General features: G+C 44.6%; 1 non-coding gene across 1 annotated transcript; it reads left to right on the plus strand.

Moving 5' to 3' along the window:
• Positions 1-820: 820 nt before the first annotated feature.
• Trnak-cuu (transfer RNA lysine (anticodon CUU)) lies at positions 821-893 on the plus strand. Its single transcript has one exon. It is a non-coding gene; the product is annotated as a tRNA-Lys (tRNA).
• Positions 894-20,144: the final 19,251 nt, after the last annotated feature.

A 20,144-nucleotide genomic window follows, 5' to 3' on the forward strand; every position in this document is an offset into this window, starting at 1 on the left:
CTCCCTCCCTCCCTCCCTCCATACCTCCCTCCCTTCCTCCTTCCGTCCCTCCCTCCATTTGTTCCTTAAGTTGCCTTGGCCAGGTGTTTTTTCACAGCAGTAGAAAGGCAGCTCACACAGGAGGTGTTTGTGTCAAGGTGACTGCTCTCTCATTTGCAGAGTTAGTGTCCTCAAAAGATGTTCTGTTCCTTTCTGCTGTGTGACAGCATGTAAAACGCATCACTTCTGGAGAACAGGTCCTCACCACACAGTGAATCAACAGACAGCTTCATCTTGGACATCCCAACATCTAGGACTCAGAGCAACCTGTTTCTACTACGTGTAAATTGTCTAGACTCTGATGTTTTCATATAGCAACCCAAACAAGTGAAGGGGTGTGTTTGAAATGACTTTAGGAGGAAAACATGGCACTTGTTGGGAGAGGCACTCCTAAGCCTAGATATGCCTGAATTGTTATGAGAATTACTGTAAGATACTGATGCTGTCTACTGCTAAAAAGGTTATTTTACATTTCTGTGTGTAGCCTGCTAATATATAATGGGGGAAGCAAAGGTATATTGCAGTTGGTAACTATGGTAGTTATCTCTGTGAACTTGACACGGTCTAGACCTCTCTGGGAAGAAAGGTACTGTCTAGCTGTCTAGATCAGGTGGGCCTGCGGACATGTCTGTGGGGGATTGTCTGGATTGTGTTATTTGATGAGAAGAGAAGTGTTGAAATAAGAGCAGCAGGGCTGCGTCCCTGGCACCCGGCCGCCCGCATGGCTAGCTTATGCCCCGAAATAATTACATGGAAACTGTATTCTTTCAAACACTGCCTGGCCCGGCTAGCTCAGTCGGTAGAGCATGAGACTCTTAATCTCAGGGTCGTGGGTTCGAGCCCCACGTTGGGCGCCATCTGTTGATTTATGAGCGGCAGGGCTGCGTCCCCGGCACCCGGCCGCCCACATGGCTAGCTTATGCCCCGAAATAATTACAAGGAAACTGTATTCTTTCAAACACTGCCTGGCCCATTATCTGTAGCCTCTTATTGGCTAGCTCTTACATATTGTTCTAACCCATTTCTAATATTCTGTGTAGCCCACGAGCTGGCTTACCAGGGAGGATCTTAACCTGCGTCTGTCTGGAGTGGGAGAATCATGGCGACTCCCTCTCAGCTTCTTTTTCCCACAATTCTGTTCTGTTTTCTCCACCCACCTAAGGGTTGGCCTATCAAATGCAAATGGGCCTAGGCAGTTTCTTTATTAATAAGAAATCACTCCCACATCATTTCCCCTTTTTCTGTTTAAACAAAAAAGAAAGGCTTTAACTTTAACATAGTAAAATTACATATAACAAAACAGTTATCAAGCAAGAATTACAGTTACAATATTTATATCTATTTTATCTCTTATCATAACTAAGGAAAACTATAACTATTCATTCTTCAACTCCATCAAAGACTCCAGGAGGATATAATAATACTTAAGTAAACAAGAAATAAGAAAACTCTAGAAATGACAGAGACATCTCGCTGCCTGGACAGTCACCCAAAGTTCCTATGTACCGTTGGGGCATCCATCTTCGGCCTTCAGGCCCATGGTATCCAGAGATATTTCCATGAAGCAGGAAATTCCAAAGACAGTTCAGTCATTTTCTGCTGTGTCCTGCAGAATGTCTCGCAGACTCTTTCATGAATCAGGAACCCCGAAAGATCATCTCACCTTTAGGCAAGTTCAGTAGTCCTCTCTCTGCGGGTTCTCTGTGTCCAGTTTATGTAATAGTCCAGGCAAGAACAGTTTCTTGCCCAAATGGCTATCAAACTCCATAAGGATCCTCTTCGATGCCCATCTTCCTCTTGAAGTAGATCGGTCCTGCCAGGAGCAGACGTGTCTCATTGTCATGAAAAGTCCTAAGTTATTAAAACATTTAAAATGCCATATTCTGCAGTCTTTGAAAGATATGAAGAATGTCTGTCTGAAATATATCTATGCACATCTAGAAAATCTAACTAACATGACTACAAACTTGACTATTATTTATGATTATCCATCAACAACCTATATTTTCTAATTATACATTACATTTTTAAATGAACTACACAATCACAATACCTTAATCAATATCAGAAATACATATACATATAACAATATTGACCTTAAAATCCATACCAATGCAAATTATTTATATCTATATCATATCCCCCTTTAAATGTAAAAGAACATTTATAAACAATATTTGGGAACATGGGCGTAGTTTTTTCTCTCCAAACTGCTTCCTGCTGAACAGGGGCGTCGTTAATTAGGTCGTTCATGATATAACCTGTGTTCCAGGGTTATCTCAGTTGGCAGTTGAGTGAAGCAATTTTTTGAGGGTGTTCACAGCAACCTTTCAGGAGGACGTGGTCTATCATACCATACCGGGATAGATGCAATCCACAGGGTCACATCCTCTGTGAAAACAAAAGAAGGACTTTTCCAAAGCATCATAACCTTAGATCCAAATTTTGAAATCAAGATACCTTTAGAACATATGTGCAGGTTCAGCTTAGCATCCCATATAATGAAATGTCTCTCTGTACTTAGCTCCTTCACAGTCAAAAATTTTAAAGAAAACACAATGTACATAATCCAGACTCTCTGTGAATTTTCCATTTTTACGTGGCTTATTTGTCTTTATTTCTCTTAATCTATAACTATCTGTACTTCTGTACTCTGTCTCTTTAAAGACTTTACCCTTTTTCTTTTTAAGACATTAACTTTATTCTTTATATTCTTTTTCTTCTCTCTCACAAGCCTACGTACATTCATCCAACAGTGTCTGAATCTGTTTTACTGTGAATCTGTAATTTTTTTACTATCCAGGAGCATTTTTTAAAAATGTTAAGCACTTCTTAAAAACTTAAGTTGCACCATGTACAGGTAATACGGTACTGCCTGTGTCCTGCCCAGTCTAAACCTTAACTGCACTGTTATTATGGCAATTAAGGTAGTTCCTGCCTGAGGTCAGCACAGTTTAGCAAGGAGCAGCAGCTCCTGCCTCAGAGCCATTTGGTGCTCCTGAGCCACACAGTTCCAGGCACACAGCAAGTCCACATTGGCGCCGCAGCCAGCAGTTTAACTCTGAGACTGAGCGTGAGACACAGAAACTCTTTTCATCCAAGTTACAGCAAAATCTGACACGCAGAGCACTGCGCAGTCTGAAAACACGTCTCTGTATGGCCGCAGGAATCCGCCATGCTCTTTTGCCTGCCTAAGCCTAATTCTGCCTTCTGTCCAGGTGCAGGCGGGGAGCACTGAGCCATCGGCAGGTCTCAGAGCACTCTCCTCCGATCCCAAGCGGGAACACAAACATCCAGTCCCATAAAAGCCTTGAAATGCTTTAAAGCCAGAGTTCACGCTGGCAGCACAGTCCCCAGGAAGCAGCGCTTTAAAATGATGCAGCTTTTTTTCTGCTGCTGTTGCTGAATCAGGAAATCTCTCTACGGCACGCCACCAGCAAACAGCAAAAATCTGTGTTAAACTCTGTTTTTCCTGTTTTAAATTAAGCTCTCCCAGGTTTTTAAGTGGATTTAGCCATCACGTCTGGGCGCCATCTGTTGGTGATGTGGGAGTGATTTCTTATTAATAAAGAAACTGCCTAGGCCCCTTGATAGCCCCACCCTTAGGTGGGTGGAGAAAACAGAACAGAATTGTGGGAAAAAGAAGCTGAGAGGGAGTTGCCATGATTCTCCCACTCCAGACAGACGCAGGTTAAGATCCTCCCTGGTAAGCCAGCTCGTGGGCTACACAGAATATTAGAAATGGGTTAGAACAATATGTAAGAGCTAGCCAATAAGAAGCTGGACCTAGCCGGGCCAGGCAGTGTTTGAAAGAATACAGTTTCCATGTAATTATTTCGGGCATAAGCTAGCCATGCGGGCGGCCGGGTGCCGGGGACGCAGCCGCCCCGCCGCTCCTATTTCAACAGAGAAGCATCCCACTGGGGGTCTGGCTTCAGAACTGTGGTCTGGTTTCGAGGCACAGGAAGCATCCATCCATCCTCTCTGTTGTAGACCATGGTGTGATATGAACAGCTGCTTCGTGTTCTTCCCACCCTGACCTCCCTACAGTGACAGACTGTGACTTAAAACAGGAGCTAAAATAAAACTTTCTCTTTCCCTCTCAAGTTGCTTTTTTTCCAGAGTATTTTCTCCCAGCCACAAAAATGAAACTAGCACAGTAGCCCAGCTGGTTGGGTTCTCTGTTGTGTATATAGTCCAGTTCTTGATCGCCAACAAACACGAAAAACAAAGTCACACTACAGTCATCCCAACTGCAGAAGATGCCAGGGCAGCAATGTTACTGGGCATGCGTGTGCTCTTTTTTGAATGAGTGCCGTTCAGTGCATGAGGGAGGGCAAGAGGTGAGTCAGGCTGCAGGAGCAGAATCTGCTGTCCTACCACGGCTCTGCTTCTCTCTCCATCCTCTCTGTGAAGCGCCAGTGATGCAATGATCTTGACCTCCTGTGGGTAGCCTACTGTGTGAGGATTCCTTACCATGGTTTCCTGCTTTACCTGAGTTGCGGGATCCAGGTGTTTCTTCCTTGGTTGGGCTCTTAGTCTTGCCAACCCCATCTGCATTTCTAGTGTGTGCCCTCCACGACTCACTGGGACAACTCTGTCTTTTTATGCAGTGATTTGGTTCCATGTGGACCTTGTACCCAGCACCATCACCAGCCAAAGAGGAGAGATCCATGAAGGACTTCAAGTCCAGGGAGAACCCCCAAAAGGCTAAAGAAACTCCGTGAATTCAGAAGGCAACTGAAGGCAGTATTCTGTGTGTGGAGGGGATAAGATGATTCTTTGAGATACCACAGTTATGGGTTGGGTCCAAAAATGGTTCTTCTACGAACAGGAATGTATGACTGTTTTCTGTAAAAAGATATCTACAAATACGTGTCCATCAAAAAAGAGAAAGTTAAAACTGAATTTCTAAAATAACAATCAAGAAAGATGCACACACACATCAAAAAAAAAAAAAAGAAAGAAAAAGAAAAAGAAAGAAAGATGCAGACATTTTAGGCAAATAGTTGCAGGTCACACACAGACTTTTGGGAACTGCTCAAGTCTCTTCTGATGGGGCTGTTGTTTGTTTAGGCTTACTTTTCCCGGTCAATTACTCAAAAGTACAAGGGAAGATAATCACACCCGCAGTCTCCATGTGAAGGAAGCCATAGCCTCAAATCCAATCTCCATAAGAACTCCTGAAATCTGAGGCTTCCATACTGCAGATGTGGAATTTTATTTATTGGGTATTCTCAGAGGCCAGATGTAGTTAAAAGGTGGACTTGTGGGTGTGCACGTGTTTGTGCACATGTGCATGTGTGTGCACGTGTATCAGTCCTCACTCACTCTATGCTTTGTTTTTTGAGACAAGATTTTTCAGTGGCCTAGAGACCCCCAAATAGGCTGGGCTGGCTGACCAGCAAGGCCCAGTGATCTGCCGGCCTCTGCTTCCCCAACTCTGGGATTACAGATGTGTTCTGCAATATCCAGCCTTTTACATGAGTGCCAGGGACCAAACTCGAAGCTTCATGCTTGTGTAGCAAAGCACTTTACCAAAGTGGCCACTCCTCTGTTCCAGGTGCCGATTTTCAGTGATTGTAGAGCTCGGTGTCACCTTTGTCTTAGGTATTTAAAAATAGACCAGGAAATGCTCCTCTGTGTCTCAGATGCCCTGTGGTTGACCGAGGATGGCAGATACCCAGGTGGCTTTAAACCTGAGAAATAAAAAGTCAACCAAAGGGAGTTTGGACTGGTTACTGGTACCTCCTTTTCAGTTCATTCAAGGGCACCCCTAAATTCAACAAGGTTCCTGAGGGCTGGCTGTCACTTGTTTTAGCTCTCGTCTCCACCCAGTGGAGATGCCACACAAACTAAGTGTCCAAGAGTTGAGGCCTCTATCACTATTTTTGTGTTTCTCTGTCAGAACTGGGAATCTGCCCACCATTCATGTAGGAGTATTTTTACTCAAGGGTTGTGGATCAAGGCTGTTGGTTGATTTTTTTTTTTTTCTATAACCCTTTTAGGTATTTTAGGTGCCTAGATGTTTGTGTTCTCTGCTGCCCCCTGTTGCTTTTGACTGGGAGCAGCTGGGTTTCCTCTGAAGGCAATTCTTAAAATAACAGTGACTAAATGTCTTTCAGTAAAGGAGGACACTGGATTCCTGCTGCTCGGAGGCTGGCTGGTCAGTGACACCGACTTTTAACAAAAGTGGAGCTAAACAGGGAGAAGGTGACCAGCAGACACAGGACATCCAGGGCTCACGCACATTCAAAGGAGGAAGTGGACAGCTGTGAGCCTGTTTTCTGTTGCTGGGTTCTGTTGTTTTAGGATTCCAGTGTCTGGTTCCCTTCAATTTACACAGATATCCTCTTAGTCCTAGTCCCCGTTGTCCCAGGTCTTGAACTAGAACCTGAAACTTGCAGGGTGGAGGGAGAGTAGCTGCACAGGGAATTTGGGATGTCTGTGTTCTGGGGTGTCCTGATTTCTTTTCTGTTACTGTGGGAACACTCTGTCAGAACTTACTCAGGCCAAGAAGGGTTTGTCCCGGTGCACACTTTGAGGTAGCATTCATCAGGTGAGAAGTGACAGCACCAGGAGCATCTGGGCAAACTGTTTCCACAATTGTGTCCACAGCCAGAAAGTAGTGAGCAATGAACTCATGCTGCGCTCAGCTCCCATTCCCCCTTTACACAGCCCAGGATCCCTGCTAAGGAAAGGCGCCCCCCACTGAGGGCTAGTCTTTTTATCTTAATGATCTTAATAAGATAATATCTGCAGGCAAGCCCAGAGGCCCATCTCCTGGTTTGATTCTAGTCTGTCAAATGGACAACTAACACTACCACTTGGAGTCAGACCATTGCTTTCTCAACTCTTAGCATGGTATGACTTGAAAACATCACATCACTTCAGTATCTGTGAGATTTGAGCGCTGGTAGGATCTGACTCCAGGTATGGGTGAGGATTATCAGTTGATGACACTGTGCACAGCATGTCGTCCCTTTCCTTTTCAATCTTCACTATACCCCTGCGTGTGGTGAGAGTTCATTGTGTTTTAATAAATAAAGCTTGCCTGAAGATCAGAGAGTCAAAAAACCACACTGGTCAGCCTTACAGAGCAGGCAGTGGAGGCACACACCTTTAATCCCAGTAGCCACACTAGTTATCCACAGAGGCCAGGCAGTAGTGGTGCATGCCTTTAGTCCCAGCACTAGAGAGGAACGTAAGACATAAGACGGGAGGAGACGGCTCTCAGAGCAATCTCATTCTGAGAGTCCTGGAGGCAGGATCGCCATTTTGATCTGAGGTAGAAGTAAGAGCCAGTGACTGGCTGCTTTGCTTTTCCTGATCTTCAGATTGAATCCCAATATCTGTTTCTGGCTTTTTATCATTCGTGCTATACCTGCGAGCCACTCTCACAGAGAATCCCGTTTCACATCCGGAAAGTTGAGGAGCAGCATGGAGACTCGACTGGTAACAGCCCTTGCTTCCAGCCCTGGCAGCCTGAGCTGGTTCCCTTGGTCCCACATGTGGAAGGAGAGAAGCAAATTTTGCAAGATGTCCACTAACCTCCACACGTACGACATACACCGTGTGTGTGTGTGTGTGTGTGTGTGTGTGTGTGTGTGTGTCTGTGTGTGTGTGTGTGTGAGTGAATCTGTTTAAAACATGAGAAAATTCAAAACCAAGAAATGTGAAAATGCAGGGTGAAGTGTTCCAATACAGGGTTAGCATAGCATTCGAAAGATGTTTCTGTTTGGTTTGCTTGCTTTTCTATTTTTTGTTTATTTTTGGAAGAACAGACAAAGAAAAACTCACTAAAAGAGGTTTCACCATGTAGGGACATTGTCTTTTGTCATTCTTCTTCAAGGTAAATGGCCACAGGGTTATTCCTATTTGCCCGTGCAGGAATACAGGAGTCACTCTGAGTCTCATCTTGCCCTAGGTTTGCAGATCTCTCCTCTCATGGTAGACGAGAACTTGCCGAGCTCCAGGTGTCATATTCTCATGCAGTCACAATCAAAGGCCTTCTCCTTACGTTCAGATCTGAGGAAACAACTGTTCTAAAAGACTCTAAACAAGCACCCTTTCTTTGTACATAGCTTGGTCTAAGGCAGCTCTCTCTGAAGAGTGCCCAGCATTAGGGTGATGCTGTTCATTCAGCCACATTCTGAAGAGAGTCACATGCTAAGGAAAGAGGGATTGAGGTCTATAGCACACAAGGCCATGTGTACTGAGGTCTATAACACACAAGGCCACGCAGACTGAGGTCTATAGCACACAAGGCCATGTGTATTGAGGTCTATAACACACAAGGCCACGCAGACTGAGGTCTATAACACACAAGGCCATGTGTATTGAGGTCTATAGCACACAAGGCTATATGGATTGAGGTCTAAAGCACACAAGGCCATGCGGATTGTGGCCAAGCTTCAGTAGTAACAGTGGAACTTATGGAATGCAATGGTCCTGCCACACTAAGAGCACCTGCTCCTAGAAAATGTTCCTGTTAGAGTCTTTCTTGTGACTTGTGGTCAGGTCAGGTTTTGTTTTATCATATGTATGTGTGTGCCTGTGTGTGTGTGAATGTGCATGTATATGCACAGTGTGTGGAGGTGTGCATGTCTGTGTGAGAATGGACATGTATATGCATGGTGTGTGGAGGTGTGCATGTCTGTGTGAGAATGTACATGTATATGCATGGTGTGTGGAGGTGTACATGTATATGCACGGTGTGTGGAGGTATATATGTATATGCATGGTGTGTGGAGGTGTACATGTCCGTGTGAGAATGTACATGTATATGCACGGTGTGTGGAGATGTGCATGTTTGTGTATGAATGTACATGTATATGCATGGTGTGTGGAGTTGTGCGTGTCTGTATGAGAATGTACATGTATATGCACAGTGTGTGGAGGTCAGGTGACAACCTCAGGTGCTGTTCTTCAGCTGATGGCTGTTTTTGTGGGTGAGGGAGGCAATACTTTCTCACTAAACCTGGAGCTCACTAAGCCAAATGGGCTGGCTGGCTAGTGAGCCCCAGGTCCCCCTACCTATATCCCCGCAGTTCTGGGTCTATAAGCTCACACCACTATGCCTGGCTTTTAAACACGGATTTGAAGGACCAAATTCAGATCCCTAAGTTTGCTAGGCAAGCCCTTTATTGCTGGAGCCATCCTTGGCCTCTTTCTTCTTCTCTTTGATTTGCATCCCTGATGTCAAGGACTTTCTGTTTGTTCCCTAGTGAATACTGACTTCCTTTGCGAAGAGCTGGCTTCATAGGATTCCGTAAATTTATTTTGAGGAAGGATCAAGGAGAAACAAACCATGCTATTTGAAGCATTTACAAAAAAAATATTCCTTATTCGGTTATGATGTCAAACTTTAGAAAATGAGAGAAGGGTTGGAGTACTGGATCAAACACCCTGGCCTTTGTTCTGACTATGTCCTGACCTTGGACCACTCTGCCTTCTGAGTGTAGTGTTACCTCGCCTGGGAGTGTCACCACGGAGACTTTTTTTTTTTTTTTTTTGCAGAGTGTATTTGCACAGTGCACAGGACTTTCCAGTTCTCGCTAATCCTCTCCAGGTGCTGTCATTTCTTAAATCTGAGTATTCTGACTGTCAAAGATCAAGGATCTTCTCAGTTAGCTTAATAGCTCCTGAGAAATGAGTTAGTGGCAAGGTGGCAGGGTCTTTTATTGCTCCCTCCCATACTGTCCCTCTTCTTCTGTCTTGATATTGGGATTCTGAGGTCAGTAGTAAGGTCGCACACTTGCAGATATCAGAAGGGGCCACCTCTGAATGGAGCAGAAGGCCTCAGCGTTTACACTCCTCAAGAGGAACATCTTAAAACTCCACTGTTGCAAGAGCCTGAGATCTCGAATGACTAATTCACTTTGACCTTGACCTATTTATTTGGCTGGAGTGGTTAATGGCTGGATAACTAGACTCTAAGATGATATCTCAGTTTCCATTCCGTTTCCCTATGAAAACGGTGTGCGGGGGAGCTAGATAGTAATCACAACTCATTTGCAGAAGTGGTTTTCTTTTTCCCTGATCAGTTTGCCAAAATCTACCCCTGTCTTCCGCTCCACCTCTCTTCATTCATTCACTGACAACATGTTCACCTAATTTCAGGCACAGGGCTAGGGTCTGGAAACATGGGTGCATGCTATACCTCTGGGGTTGGTAGCTCTTCTCGCTGTATTTCATCCCAATCACCTTCAGATCTAGGACCTCTCCTTTTGCGCTCTGATTTTGAAACAGCATATTGGAAAGTGGGATATTCTGTTTTTGTTTTTCGAGACAGGGTTTCTCTGTAGCTTTGGAGCCTGTCCTGGAACTAGCTCTTGTAGACCAGGCTGGCCTCAAACTCACAAAGATCTGCCTGCCTCTGCCTCCCGAGTGTTGGGATTAAAGGTGTGCACCACCACTGCCCGGAGGAAGTGGGATATTGAAAAGCATTGGTCTCTATGCTGTTGCCCTGTTATTGTTCACCCTGCCCATGAATCCTTTACTGAAGAGTTTTTATGCAAAACCTCTGCTATGCAGGCTGTCTCTATTGAGTTTGATTGAATGCTCAGGCTGATATGCAAAGGACTCTCTGGTACTTCTCACAATGATAGTGTCCTTGTTCATTGGAGACCAAGTACTCTTTGGGATTTCTGCTAAAGCCTAAAGCAAGAATGAGTGTCTAATCCTTGGTTCCTGTAAAACACAGCTCACAGTCCTGCTGTTGACCTGCTGGAGTCCATGTTAATCGGAGTGAAATGGGGCATGGGAGAAGTGGCTGTTTTCATTTTGTAGGAAACCATTGGCAGGGCAGTCATTTATTATTGTTTGCCAGTGAAAGATGATGCCATCTTTTTTTAGCTAGGTCTTATAATGGACTTACATTTATTTATTTTGTTTTTCAAGACAGGGTTTGTCTGTGTAGTCTTGGTTGTCCTGAAACTAGCTCTGTATTTTTATATCTTGAAGTCCCAGAGATTTGCCTGCCTTTGCGTCCAGAATGCTGGGATTAAAGGTGCCCAGCTCTGACTCTGTTTTATGACTTTGAGCTCAAACAGATGTTTGTTTGTCAAGCTAAACCACATTATGTTTAATCACAGTGTGCCCCTCTCTCGTGTGTGTGTGTGGGGGGGGGACATTCAGAAAATAATCTTGTGTGCACCTTGTTTGAGGCAGAGTCTCTCATTGGCCTGGAACTCACCAAGTAGACTAGACTGACTGGCCAGTGGAGCTCCAGGGAACCTCCAGTGTGGTGGTTTACAAGTGTGGCCGACCATGCCCAGTGTTTTCTTTTCATGGATTCTCAGAATGAAACTCAGGCCTTCATGCTTATGGAACAGGAACTTTACTAACTGGGCGATCTCCCCAACCCAAGGTGCTACCGATCTCTATGGTACAGCGGGGTGCCATGAGACACAAAAGCAGCAGTACGTCATGCCTCCTTCTGCCTTCCGGTCCTCTCCTGTTAGGAGCTTTATGATGTTACAGAAAGATTGGCTAGAAAATCCAGAAATGCAGGGTTGAGGCCCGAGAAACAAAATTATCACAGAAGTCATGTAGCTCGCCTCCCCACCCCTAGGAAGTCGGCTTCAAATGAGGATGCAGAAAAGAGAAGGAATGGTGTCAGAAATGAGAGAGGCTTGCCCCAGGAAGAACACAGGCAAACTGGATGGGAATCTGATATCTGCCAGCAACTTTGGATTAGGAGAGTAAAAGACAGATGTATGAGGAGAGATTCGATTTCCCCACCGATGAGGACCTTGGAACTACCACATAATAAGAAACATGTTTTTTAAGGAAGTTTTCATTTGAGACGAAGGCAAGAATTAAAACAGGACCCAGCCAACACGTGTCTGTGATCCTCTCCTGCCACCACTCTTATTTAACATGACATTTCATCTAGAGGTGGCCTATATGCTGTGTATGTGTTTGCATAGATGAAGCCACGATGAAAGCTCACACTTCAGAGGTAACTTTAGCATCTGTGTATACACTTGTATTAGGGAAGTTTGCATTGCTTTCCCCGTATTTCTTTAAGATAGCATAAGATGGCTGTGGTGAATGACATGTTTATGATCCTAGCATCCACCAGCTGAGGCAGGAGGACTGTCTTGAGTTTGGATTTAGCTTGGGCTATATAGTGAGCTTCAGAGAGGCTAGCCTGGGCCAGAGAGTTATACCCTGTTCCAACCCCACCTCTTTAAGTTCCCTCAAAAGGTGGCATATATATGTCTTCATACTGTAAATGTTTCTAAACCATCGTATTTTGGACAACATCTTGGATAATATCACAGAGCTTAGTCCCTCTTCGTTGGGTATTTCAGTGGTTACCTGCATAAATATCTCTGTGTTAAGCTTGTACCCACAGGTCTTCACAACTCCTGGACCAGCTGTGACAGAATTTCTTAGAGTAGACTTAAGAAGTATAATCTCAGGAATTCAAGCTCATTATCTATAAAAAAAAATGATTGTAGCATCTCTTCCTCTGACTCACTCGACCAGAAAATTTACCTCCTAGTTATTTTGTTTTTCCTCTTTTCAGCCTGGCCGCATCAGATGGTTCGTGCCTGTTTTCCTTGGGAACACTGCAGTGACTCTAGAACAATATGGAACATGCTGTCAATAAGGGCTTTGCACAGACGCCTTTCTGTCGCACACATGCTGATTACCGAGAGCAGCGTGATTAATCTTCCTCTCTGATGTGCTTTAGTAATCTTCATTTGTCTATTAGCAGAAATTCTCTAGATGAGTTTTTCTAGTGATGCACAAACACATTCATCATCAGCTCCTCTGTTTGATGTCCATCCATCCTTCACTTTATCCTCTATCCATGCATCCACGCATCTCTTCCGCTATCCATCCATCTGCCCATCTCTTCCCTCTTTCATTGTCCATCACGGTGCATTCACATGCACATATTCCTTCATCTGCCCATTCCTGTATCTGTCCTTCTCTCCCTCCATCCTTCATCCACCTTCCATCATTCACGTCTTCCTTCATTCATTTACGTATCTCCCCATTCCCCTTATCCATTCCTGTCATTATCTGCCACAATCTACGATGGACTTTGAACAACTTGAAGATGCTATGCAGAGTGACCCAGTGTGATTGCATTTTAATTACAGAGATTCCTGGGAGGATCTGGAGTCTCCTCAGCTAGTAATTTTTTGACACCAATCTGAGGGCTGGGTCAGGTGTCTGTTATTGGGGGTAAGGCTCACTGATAAAGGGACAGATTAGTCAAATGGTAGGGCAGGTATAAACATTGTCAGCTTCAAATCGGGCAGTTTACATAAATGAACGAAGACAGTCACTGAAGGCTCAGAGCATCATACACTTTGCATAAAGAACCTCGCCGAATCCCGGAGACTTACAAAGACATAACTGTGCATCAGTTTCCCATAGCAATTATAACAAATATGCACCATCTCAGTGGATTAAAATAATGTGGTTCGTTCCTTTAGGGGTCTGAATGTCAGTGTCTTAGGGATGCCTCCTTAGTTTAAAAGGATAAGACAGAAAGGACACCATTCCTTGGGGAGGTTTGGATGGGGTACTTCATGACCTTTCTAGACTCTAGACACTTCTAGGCTCCTGATCTCCTCCTCCAAACTGAAAGGCCAAAATGGTAGGTCAAGTGAGTCTCACCCGATCCCCCCTGTTCCTCTGGGTCTCTACCATATTTTCAGATAGCAGTCGTTATATTTGTATCCCCTTGGTAATCCAGCAGATATTCTTATCACTGAGCCAGTGGAGGAGCAACCTGAATTTCCTATTACTACTGGCAGGTTGTGGGTTTGCAGCAGGAGGTCCTGTGGTATGACTTCTTTTGGGAAGACACAAACAAATAACTATTTACCCCAGACAAGGTACTGGAAATACACAGAAGGAGCCATTCTACCCAAGTCTAGCTGGGTGAAGAGTGAAGTTTTTGAGAGTTATTACAGAAATATGGGTGAGGAGTTACTTTCAAGAACATGAACAACTCAGAGCAACTGTATCCCTGAGAAGGCCATTCCGGCCTGGTGGATAAAAGATTTGTCCTGGAATTCCCTACTTGAGTTGTGTGTAGTTGGGCAGATTGACAGTCTCTCTCCACTGCAGTTCTTGTATAACCTTGGAGGAAGGGCTTCATGCCTTGTAAATTTCAGGATCTTTCTGAAACCAGAGAGTTTGGTTTACTTCCTGAGCCTTGTTGCTTTCTTTTATTCTCTGAGCCTCACACCAGAAAGGAATGTCTAAGTTTTGACAAGGACACAACAGCATCCAGGTGAGGCCATTCTTCCAAAGACCAGGACTGACTGTCTCTTCTCCCTCACCACACCATTACCAGCTACTGAGGCTTAAAACTGAGCTCTGAACCATTAAGTGTCTGTCTCCAAAGTCAGCAGGTGCTAAAAGGTAAATCTCAGCCTGATGTGGATGATCAAGAAAGGCGGAAAGTCTCCAGTTCTGATGATCTCATAAATCAATGAGATTTACTCAAAGCTCTAAAGCCAGAGCTTACCATATTGACCTTTCCTCTTCAGATGCAGAGTACAGCCCCCAGGCAGGGTTTTCTGTTCTTTTGACAACCTAACATCTCTAATTAGCTCCAGGGCCTCACAGTGCAGTAAACAAACCACAGAAGGACTCCTCTTTGTCTTCTGATTTCTTACCCTTGGGTCTCCAAGCTCTGCAAATGGAGGGGCCAAGGTGGAGGGAGGGCTCACAGTTGCTGGCCTCATTATTGGAGTGTTCTCTGAGGATAAAAGCCATACTTCTCCCTAGCTCCCTCCCATCCCTTCTGTAGCCCCTGTTTACCTGTTCTGACCCACATCACTGGGCCTCCTCAGGTGTGCCATGCATGCCCCTTTCCCCTGGCCCTGTGAAGGTTGATTCCTTACCCCAGAAAGCTTCTAGCAGCCTCCCCACTATGAGGTTTCATTAATCTAGAACAGTGGTTCTCAACCTGTGGGTGGGGATCCCTTCGGGGGTTTATGTCCCTTTCACAGGGGTCACATATCAGATATCCTGCACATCAGATATTTGCATTATGACTCACAAAATTAGCAAAATTATAGTTATGAAGTTGCAATAAGAATGTCATGGTTGGGGTCACCACTTGAGGAACTGAACTGAAGGACTGCAGTGTTAGGAAGGTTGAGAGCCACTGGTGTAAGGTTTGAAGTTTTCACTTCTCCAATTCCCCCTTCCCTGCCTAAATAAAATCAACCTGCCATAATCTCTCATTATACTTTTCCCCTTCCTTTATATATGTCACCAACATTGTAATTAATATCTTTGTAAGAATTTTATCTCCTTTACAGAGATAGGGTTCTTTGTCTATTAATTGCCACTTGACACATTTTATTAATTACATGCTATTATCAATTATATGCTAATATGTATTGAGTAGATGCTTCTCTAGTATATTTGCTTCCTTACACAGCCACCTACCAGTCTGTTTATCCACAAGTACACCTATCTGTCCATCCTTGTATCTACGTATTGACACATCTATCCACTCATCTGCCCGTCTATACATCCACTCATTCATCCATTTCCGCCTATTCATGTATACTTAGCTATCCACCCACTCACCCGCATACACACCCACTCATCTCCTACTCCCATCACCCATCATCCATCCATTTTCCACCTGAAAAGTTTTTACGTCCCAATAAACCACTCTGCTGATGCAATAATCCCAATCAGACCAAATCAAACCGAATTAGAAAAAGCCCGGGTTTAATGGATGCCAGTCCTCCTGGGTGGACTTCCAGGCCCTCAGAGAAGAGATGGGGAAGGAGGACCGGGAAAACCATTTGATGTCTTCATTGAATGTTCTGTGAGGAACAGGTGCTGGGAGCTGCAGTTATCTTGGTGATTTAGGATTTTAATGCAAACTGATTAAAATGAGCAACATGCTACTTTACCATAAGTAGAAGAAATTATTTAAGAATCCAACATATGTTCTTGTCTAGACAAAGAGTGTGTCAAGAAATGCAAAGGAGTATTTCCAAGTTATGGGACGCAGGGATTGAATGAAGGGTAGAGATCAAATATGATCTCATGTAGAGTTTTTAGTAAAGAAAATGTTTTCATGTGTTGGATAATTTCTCAGTACTCAAGGCTGAGCAAGGACATGATATGACTTTTCCAAGCTGGATAAACAAGCCTGTATCCACTTCAGATAGGACTGATCACTGACCACAAAGCATTTCTACTCAAGTCTAGCTTGCTGAAGAAATGAACTCGTTGGGATTCTTACAGCATGAGTGTCTTGCAGGGAGTTTCACTGGCATGTCCTCCCAACCCCCGACACACAGCTACTTAAATAACCTGGGGAGGAGCCTCCCTTCAGTGGAGCTACCCTTCAGTCTTAGGAGGATCTTTCCCTTTCTAAGCGGAACAGTTTAAATTCAGAGTAGAATAGCTATATATCTCAGGTGGCCAGTTTGAGATCAGGTGAATCAGTGTAGTGAGACTTTGTCTCTCAAAACAAAACAAAGAACAAATCAACTAAAAATAAGAACATCCAAAAGAAAAAAGAAGAGACTTAGTCTGCAGGGTAACAGAGATACAGATGTGTTCCAGAACAGTGATATGGAGCTTCCTGCGGGATAACAGGGAGGTTCAGGTGTGTGCTAGAACAGCCATGTGGAGCTTCCTGAGGGGTAACAGGGAGGTTCAGGTGTGTGCTAGAACAGCCATGTGCTTCCATTGGAAGATGGAGTGAATTGTTTTAAGACACAATAAAAGATGGTGCCGTGTCTGAGGCAGGCAGTCAGAGCAGACTCTGAAATGGCAATCAGAGTTTTGACTCCAAGCCCCACCAGGTGCACAGCACAGATCACCTGCACCTTATCCCTTCCCCATCTCTGTTCCCTCATCTGAATTTTGGAAACAAAGATCATGTGGCCCTCGCTGTGCTACCATGGTGAGCCTTCTATGAATCAGGTGTGTAGATCTTTTGCTGCCTAGCCATGGTCCAGTCACATATCACACAACATCATCCCCTCCGTTATCTGAGTTGTTACAGAGATCGGGGTTAATGAGGCTTAAATAAACTTGAGTAATAAGGGATTGCTTTCCATGTTTAACACTGAAAGTAACTTTTGATAGCGGATATACAAATGAGCAACAATTAAAGATGGTGGAGTCCAAGGGAAGTAGGCCATTTAAAGCATCCTTTGGTACCCAGGGCTGGGATGCCAAGAAATTCACTCTTCCTACTCTTGTCACTGATGTCGTCTTCACATTGAGTACAAATGGGCTGACCCTAAGTGGACCAACTCTGCTTAAGTTGTCCCAGCATCTTCTCAGTCTCCCCTCTCACTGTGTGTGTTCCCACACTAGAGAGAGGCTTGGCTGTATGGAAGGCAAGGACAAGCGCTTCATGGTACCCTTCCTTAAGGAAGGCAGACCTACTAACAGGCTTCCATGTGAAGAACAGTATGCTGCCTTTGCACCTTGCTCTCATTACCTCTTGTGAGTCCTTTCTGGAAGGAGTAGAAGAAAAGAAACCAAGGCTCAGTGGCAGAGAACATCTAGAGGAAGGTGAGCAGGAGGGTCTGCTAGCAGTCCTCGCCTTAAACTATTACTGAGATGCTGGTGTTTTGGAGGTAGCAGGAAGGTATGTCCATCCACAATTGGGGTAGCAAGGTGCTGGATGACCTTCTAGTATGACTTTCACCAGGCACTAGATGAAGTCTAGTCTTCAGGCTTCTCCTTTGGTTTCTCAGGTCCTAGTCAATGACTGCAGAGCAAAGCAAGTGCCTGACCTGCCCCAGGACTGACTCTTCAAGGGCTTAGGACGATGGGAGTACAGTGGGTTCCTCACCAGATGCCGCCTCTGACTTGGACTCCATGTTGTCATGGGAACAGAACATGGTTTGTTCATAGTAAACGACCTTGTCATTTCTGTTCTCCATGCTCGTAGCTAGTGTGCAGAAAGTATTTTTAAGCCAATGGCAGCAAGTCCCAGGAGAGAAGCATTGTTCTGCTTAATCATTCCCCGGGGAAGAAAAAAAAATTCTGCCCAAACAAGAGGAAAGAGGAGGAAGAAGGAAAGACAAATAGAATGAGATTTTTAAAAACTGAATTAAGTTATTAAAATTTTTTCCAAATACATTTTTTTAATTATGTAAGACCATGTTTCCTCAGCCACGCTATGCTCAAATTGACCTTGGGGTTTTGTGGGGCCACGGTCACGTCCACTCAGAATCACTCCCAATGTCATCATCTTTGCTCTAGAACGTCACCTTTGCCTGAGGGACATTTTAGCAACACTTTTGGACTTCCAGAAGAAACATGGCTTTGAGAATCCTCTGCATCTACTTTGTCCCTAGAGGAAATTAAGGATCTTGGGGAGAGAAGCTTCTTGAATCCACGAGCTATTTTCTCTCCAGTGCATTAGCATCAGTGTTCTGTTTACTCAATAGAGCCATTTACCCTGGGCTGTTCAAGGGCTATCACTGTCTCCTCTTCAGGATAAGAGCTGGGGAAAGGGCTTTGTAACAACCTATCCCATGTTGTGTCAGATTTACTAATGTTATTGTTCAGTGTGTTAGCCCAGGCTCACCTGGGAAAGAGTAGAACAAAGTCCCATGTGCTCAGGCACACTGAAACATCCGTGCATTTGAATAAGGTGCTTTGGAAAGTTGAGATGGGTATTAAAGTTTTGGAATTTCTGTGGAAATTCCAGTCCGGCTGCTGTCCCTAGAACAGCACATTATCTCTTGTCCTGTGTGGTGATGTGTTGACTTGTCTGTAACATACGCATAAAGGACAGAGAACACCCTCACAATGACGTACCCTGCTCCTTCCTTTTGAGGACATGTGTCTCACTGGCCTGGAACTCACCAAGTAGGCTAAGCTGCCTGACTGGTGAGCCCCAGAGATGCTCCTATCTCAGCCTCTCCAGTGGTGGGGTTATGAGCACCCCATAATCATGCCTGGCTTTTTCACATGCATTATAGAGACTGAATCCCTGTTCTTGTGCTTGAAAGACAAGCTCTTCACTAATTGACCTGCTTCCCAGCCTTGCATGCACTCGTTGTGTAGAGACACAGATCTTTGGGCCTTACTCAGAGTCTCTAGGGCGGTACCCAGGGGTCTGGTACTCAGGCTGGTTCCTCCCAGTGCTAAAGTGTGAGAGCCCATGACTTGAAATTGTTTTCGTTTATCTTTCTCCATAGATGAAACAATATGAGTCAACAGGTAGGAAAAAAAAAACTTGCCCAAGGATGTGTAAGTGACCAAGACAGGGATTTAAACCTAGAAAAAGTGAATCTTTGGCTGAGACATCACCACCTTTTTTGATACCTAGCATGTGCCTCAATGTCTTCATCTGTGCCTCTGATGTACCATCACACCCCCAAATCTCTATTTTTTTCTTTTTATAATGCTTAACTTTGTATGCAATTGTGTGCGGGTGTGCGAGTGTGTGTGTGTGTGTGTGTGTGTGTGTGGAGGGGAAGGGTGACTGGGTATGCACATGAACCTGTGTATTTCTCTCTTGAGGAAAGAGAGAGGGAAAGAGAGAGAGGGGAAGAGAGAGAGGGAAGTGGGGAAGTGGATGGGGAACCTAAAGATCAGAGAACAGCCCTGGATGTCAGTCATTGCCTTCCACACACATTGTAGGAGGCAGGGCCCTTTGTTGATCACTGCAGGGTGCTCTGGGCTAGCTGGTCTGCAGTCTTCTGGGTAGGCACCTCCCATCTCACCGTAGGAACAACTCATTTACAGACACACACTGATGTGGTCACCTTTCTGCGCTTTCTGGAGATCTGAACTCGGGTTTTCAGTCTTGTGTAGAAAGCTCCTTTACCCACTGAGCCATCTTCTGGGCCCTAAATATTTCATTTGTTTCTATCTCCCTATCTACCATTAGAATGCAGACTTGCCGGAAACTGGCGCTATACCCAATATGTCCATTTTATTGTTGCCTCATATTCTCCTTAGAACCATTAGCAGGTATCAGTCAGTTCTGGAAAGGCAGGTAATTGGATTTCACCCTCAGAAGGGTCTAATGGGCAGAACTAAGGACAACCCAAGAGTACATTTCTCACCAGCTCTCCCACTCAAAGCTCTCCCTGTGAGTCTGTAGCCTTCTCTTGAATTAT

The sequence above is a fragment of the Alexandromys fortis genome, unplaced genomic scaffold, assembly GCF_014885135.2.
Source record: "Alexandromys fortis isolate MF-2015 unplaced genomic scaffold, M_Fortis_MF-2015_v1.1 scaffold_29, whole genome shotgun sequence".
Taxonomy (NCBI): Eukaryota; Metazoa; Chordata; class Mammalia; order Rodentia; family Cricetidae; genus Alexandromys; species Alexandromys fortis.